The sequence below is a fragment of the Sminthopsis crassicaudata genome, chromosome 1 (genome assembly GCF_048593235.1).
Source record: "Sminthopsis crassicaudata isolate SCR6 chromosome 1, ASM4859323v1, whole genome shotgun sequence".
Lineage (NCBI taxonomy): Eukaryota > Metazoa > Chordata > Mammalia > Dasyuromorphia > Dasyuridae > Sminthopsis > Sminthopsis crassicaudata.
The window spans coordinates 560820686-560826685 of record NC_133617.1 but is presented as its reverse complement, the minus strand read 5'-3'; positions in this window follow the sequence as shown (position 1 = coordinate 560826685).

The following is a 6000-nucleotide window of genomic DNA, read 5'->3' as shown; positions in this document are numbered from 1 at the left end:
CGCACGGCTCTGCTGCTTTTTCTTCTCCCCTCCCTCGCGTCCCTCTTCCTTTCTGGTACAGTAGGTGTAGAACAGAGGGAAGAAGACTGTTGTAGACGGAGAGCTGAACCTGACTTCTCTTCATTGAGTGTTCCTATTGGTGGGCAGGCTACCGTAAAACTCCAGAAGTAGGATAGGAGGCTTTACTACCGAGCACATTCTAATAGCTGTGAGATCGGCAAAGCGGGGGACAGGAGGGGACGCAGGCGGAGTGAGGCTGGGATGGCTGCTGCTGAATAGCTCGCCCAAGGCGTGCAATGAGGGCAGGGCTGAAATGTGCCCACTGGGAGCTGCTGGAGAAAGAAGAGTAAAGGGAAGGAAGGGAGAAACCTGTTGGACGGGCCAATATAACATGACCTAGTGAATTTCAAGCGATTACAATGAAAAAAAAATGACGAATCTATTTCTTAAGAAATGTGGTTAAAAAGACAAATTTGGGGAGGATGGGTTGGAAACTTTGTAAGTAATCGATGCAGTTCAGGGTAGAGTGGAAATCACTCGGTGGGGCCAGAGGAATCCCGATTTTTCATTGAGACTATTGCATGGATAAGAAAGACCAGCATAATTTAGGCGGTGCGGTGCTGGGTGCAGCAGCAGCAGCTGTCCTCTCCATCTCTAAACTCCATTGTAATGAAAAACAACCAAGAACCAAATCATTTCTATGGTGACAGTAGGGAAAAAAGGGCTGACCACTTCCTTAAAAGAAAGAATCCTGTTTAAAGGAACCACCTACAAGCCCAATTTTAAGGATTTGACATGTTCCTGAGAGGCCTCCAAGAATTGTCTGGTTTAAAAAAAAAAGAAACCATGGAAAAAACAGTGTGACCTAGAGCTTATTTAGACGCTGTTTACAAGAACAAAACACTATAAGGAGAAATAGTGTGGCTTATTTTTAAAAAATCCTAATTCTGGATTAGATGACATTAAACATAGTTTAAAAAAAAAACAAAACTCCCTTATGTGGCTTTTAAGACCTTGAATTATTCAGCAAATGTATTTATTGTCGATGTACATCTTTAAGGTACATAATATTGTTCCCTTTCTCCCCCAGAAGTTTAGATACACAGTTGAGCTACCAAGCCTTCCCTTCATAATCTAGAATTTCTGATTGTCTGATCTCTCAGACTGAAACAACATTGCTAAAAATTAAAAAACAAACAAACAAACAAAAAAACAACCCCAAGTCTTCAAGACGAAAGCTTGGCTCTAATGAAGTCCAAGTAAGGAATAAGCTACTGAGGATATTTATTAAATGTGCAGGTAATAGTGGAGAAACGGCTTTTCTATTTTCTAATGTTAATCTTCCTTTTTCTTATTTTTTTTTGCTTCTAACAAAAATAGGTGACTAAAATAATAATATACTTTAGTCATCTTTTCTACATGTATATTTTAGACTTTTTAGTGTAGAATTTAAGAATGAATTGTAAATAGAAGTCAATGTTAGTCCAGTTCTTCCTGAAATACAGAAGCAGGTATACTTGGGGGGAGTTTACCTATTTCTTATCATTGGATCTTGGCTATGCATATATTAATATTTTTCTGAAGTGTAATCCATTTAAAGGCCAGGAACTAGGCCTTAATAGCAAGATGTAGTATTATCCAGCTCCAGACCCTTTTTTATGAATTTGTTGTTCATAAGACTAAATATCTCCTATGACCTAGGGCAGGACATTGATGGGGAAAATTGCCTGGTAGAGTGGAACCAGTGAACTAGATAAAGTCAAGATATCTATTTCAGATACCTGGGTTCTAGCCTTATTTACTGTTAACCATGTTCACTCAAACTGTAATTCTGTAAAATGGGGCCAAAATATCTGTACTCTCAGCCTCACAGGTTTTTTTGTGATATTTATAAACTTAATACAAGTTAGTAGTAATAATAACAATACTTTTAGTAACTGTTGTTAATTTAGACAATTATGTTTAGAATAATGGGTCTGTTTTTCATAGGGAAAAAATTTTATCTTCTCTTGGTTGACACCTGGTGGAAATTCTACTGGTCTTATAAAATAACTTTGAAGGCTAGCCTAGTCTTGGAGTACAATAATACTTGTGTTTCTCCGCCACCTAGTGGTCAAATTTTTGAACTAGCCAAAATGCCCACTTCACCAGCTTCCTCAATATTAAATGCCATTTAGTTCAATAGTGACCAAAAAAAAAAGTATTGTGGTGAGAGCTTCTAGCTTATATGCTCCATATTGAGTATAAACCAATCATAATATCACTAGGAAATCATTATTTGTTATAGGATTAATAAATGCTAAACTAGATTTAACCATTGTCTCCTCAATTCCTCTTAGCATCTTGTTTCAAGTTCTGGCCCATAACATCTCCTGAACCATGCTAAATTAGATGATTATTGTCTCTATCAATTCCACTGACTTAGTACCTTGTTAGAATCCTTTGTTCAAGTTTAGGGTTCTGGCCCATAACATTGTGCACTATGAAAAAGACTAATGCTAGGTGGCATTTTACATGATTAAATACCATTTATCAATGGCTAGATGTTTCAAAGCTTGTAGAGAAATTTCCCCTGTGAAAATACAAATATTTCTGAAAAAAGAAGCATTATAAAGCCACGATTAAAATCAATTCAGAGCTAAAATCTCCGTAAATGGTTCAGTATTCCTTAAGATATATGTACAGTTTATAATTTATGCTTGATTTTATACAGTTCTTACTATTTGATGCTTTTGGATTCAATCAATTACTAATATTTGTTTTTTAAATCAGGTTGGCTAAAGACCTATCAATTTTGTTAAGTCTTTTTAAAGAAGAATATTTTAGTTTTGCTTTGTTTATTAGTTCTATAGTAATTTTTGGTTTACAACTTATTTTGCCTCTATTTTTAATATTTTATGTTGTGTACTTAGGTTTTGTTTATTTGTTAGGTTTGCTAATATATGATTATCTTTGGTTTTGAGTTTTTACTTTTTTGTTTATTAAAAATACTTTTAATAATCCTAAAGAAATACTAAATTACTATTTATGGCTTCTCTACTAACATTTTAGTTTAACTCCTGAAAGATTTATGTATTTATCTCAAACTTAATCTTTTCTTCCTTCAGAGGACTTTTCTCTTATGTATTTTTCATATAAGAGACCTTAAATGAATTTCAAGTTTACTTTTACTACTCTTTCCATTTGTTCTAGGGTCTTAAATGACAAAATCTTGCTGCTTCATTCAGTATTTCTTTAAATTCTGTGTCGATTTTTCCATTTCTTGTGAAAAATATTTGCCCAAGATTTGGATGTCTTCTCATGATTATGATAGATTTTTTTTTCCTTTCAGAACTTCTGGCCCAAATTATCCACCATTTAGGCAGTTTAAAATGCCACAGACAGAAAAAAATCTTCCTTTCCTTTATTATAATTATTATGTTATCTTTCTCAAATAGCTTCACTTGGTTCTTTTTTGTTTTTTGCATAAGTTTAAGCTATTCATACTCACCAACAAGACTTTTCCTCTACTCCATCCCAACCTAAAACTCATGTATCATCTCCTCCTACTCATCTGCTAACTCTCTATACTCCTGTCAAGCACATCTTTCTGCCCCCTTTGTTAACTTGTCCCACTATTGCCTCTCTGCATAGTTACATGCTGCTTCCTGTCCTCAGAACAACCTCCTACTGCTGCAAGTTACCTCCTTTTTCTTCTGAACGCCCCTCCTTTTGACTCTCTTCTGGCCAGCACACTGAAAAAATAAGTTTCAATAAGAGTATTTGTAAAGCACTAACACAGTGTCTAGCACATAGTGGGTTCTATCAAGATGCTTGTTCCCTTTTCTAGTTTGCAAACCTGTCCCCAGATCCATTTAGACAAAATAATTATTTTTTCCTTTTTTATCTGCCTATTCAGAAGACTCTGAGTGATGAACAAGGCTTATTAAGTCTTATTTTAACTATCTTAGTAGAAGTAGTTTTTATAATCAAAGCTGAAATGTTTGTGAAATAGTTATGAAATTATTAGTAAAAGAACAGTATGAGTTGAGGGGCTGTTAATTTCTGTTCCTTTAAACAGAAATTGTTGGTTGTTTGTTGTCCTTTGTATAAGTCTAAAATGACACCACTGTGTTTCAGTTGAGTTATGGGTGTGTCTGATTAAAATAACTCCTTTACAGTAGATAGAACATTGGTCCTGGGGTCAGGTATTTGATTTCAGGTACCTGATTACGGGTACTTATAGCTGTGTGATCCTGAGCAAGTCACTTAACCCTGTTTGCCTCAGTTTCCTCCTCTGTAAAATGAGCTGGAGAAGAAATGGCAAGCCATTCCAGTATCTTTGCTAAGAAAAACCCCAGAGGTCACAGAGAGTAGGACACAATTGAAATGATTGAACAAACAACAACTACTAGCTAAAATTAAAATAATAGTTTATAATTATTATTTCATTTGATCCTTACAACTACCTTCCAAGGTTCCAAGCTAGTAAATGTCTGAAATGAAATTTGAAACTCGGGTCATCCCTATTCCAGTGTTCTTTCCACTGCTCACATGGCTGTACCAGATGATGAAATACTTAAGAAACAACGACAGCATAAACTTTTTTTGAGTGCATCTATGATTTTTTTGTTAGTATAGAAAACTTCCAATGAGGAATGTCTTTCAGTTATACAAGTTTTCTGCATTTTCTAGTCATTAAGGAATAGCCTAGTGCATGGAAGGAGTTAAGTGAATATCCCAGAGTCCTATTACCTGTATGTCAGAAGTATGACTTGAATCTAGGTTTTCATTTGTAAAACTTGTAGGAGTTTGCGAAGTACCATATACTAAAAATATTAAGTAGAAACTTTGGCAGAATTACTGCCAGTTTTGATTTTCAGGACTTTTAAGTGTTAGATATTATTGTAGAGAAACATAGCTCTCTGACTTATTGCAGACAAAAACCAGCCAAATTGGAGAAATCATACTAGTAGGTGATATAGAGAGCCATTTAAACTCTTCATTCCTTCTTGCTAGAAGTTCAAAGGTAGACTTATGTTTTGTAGAATTAAAGGTGGGATTGTACGTTTGCATATTTCTGTTATTGCGTTCTTTAAAATTTTTTATATCTTCTACAAATTCAAGAGAAGTTAGGTGTTTATGCCAGTTAGACAGCTGAGATTTAATGTGGCTCTATGACTTGAAAATATAATAGTTAATGATCTAGCCATTCTGGAGAACAATTGGAACTATGCCCAAAGGGCTATAAAACTGTATATCCTTTGATCCAGCTATACCACTACTGGGCCTATCTCCTAAAGAGATCATAAAAAAGAGAAAGATATCTACATGTGTAATAATATTTATAGCAGCTTTTTTTTTGGTGATAAAGAATTGGAAATTGAGGGATGTCCATCAACTGGGAAATGGCTGAACAAGTTGTGGTATAGGAATGTAATGGAATGTTGGTATGCAGTAAGAAATGATGAGCGGGCAGATTTCAGAAAAACCTGGAAAGATTTACATGAACTAATGCTGAATGAAGTAAGTAGAATCAGGAGAATATTGTATATAGTGACAGCAATAGTGTGTGGTGATCAACTATGATAGACTTAGCAATACAGTGATTATAAGACATAAGGGACTAGCTGTTGACCACATCCAGAGAAAGAACTATAGAGTCTGAATGCAAATCAAAGTATCCTATTTTCATTTTTTATTTCTCATGGTTCTTCCCTTTTGTTCTGAGTCTTCTTTCACAACATGACTAATGTGGAAATATGTTTAACAAGATTGTGGTTATATAACCCATATCAGATTGCTTGCTATCTTGCGGAGAGGGGAGGGACAGGAGAAAGGGAGAAAAATTTGAAACTCAAAGTCTTGCAAAGGTGAATGTTGAAATCTATCTTAAAATGTAATTGGATGATAAATGGTCAAAGGATATGAATAGACAATTCTCAGATGAAGAATTTTTTTTTTTCCTGATGCTGGGGTTAAATGACTTGCCCAGGGTCACACAGCTAGGAAGTATTAAGT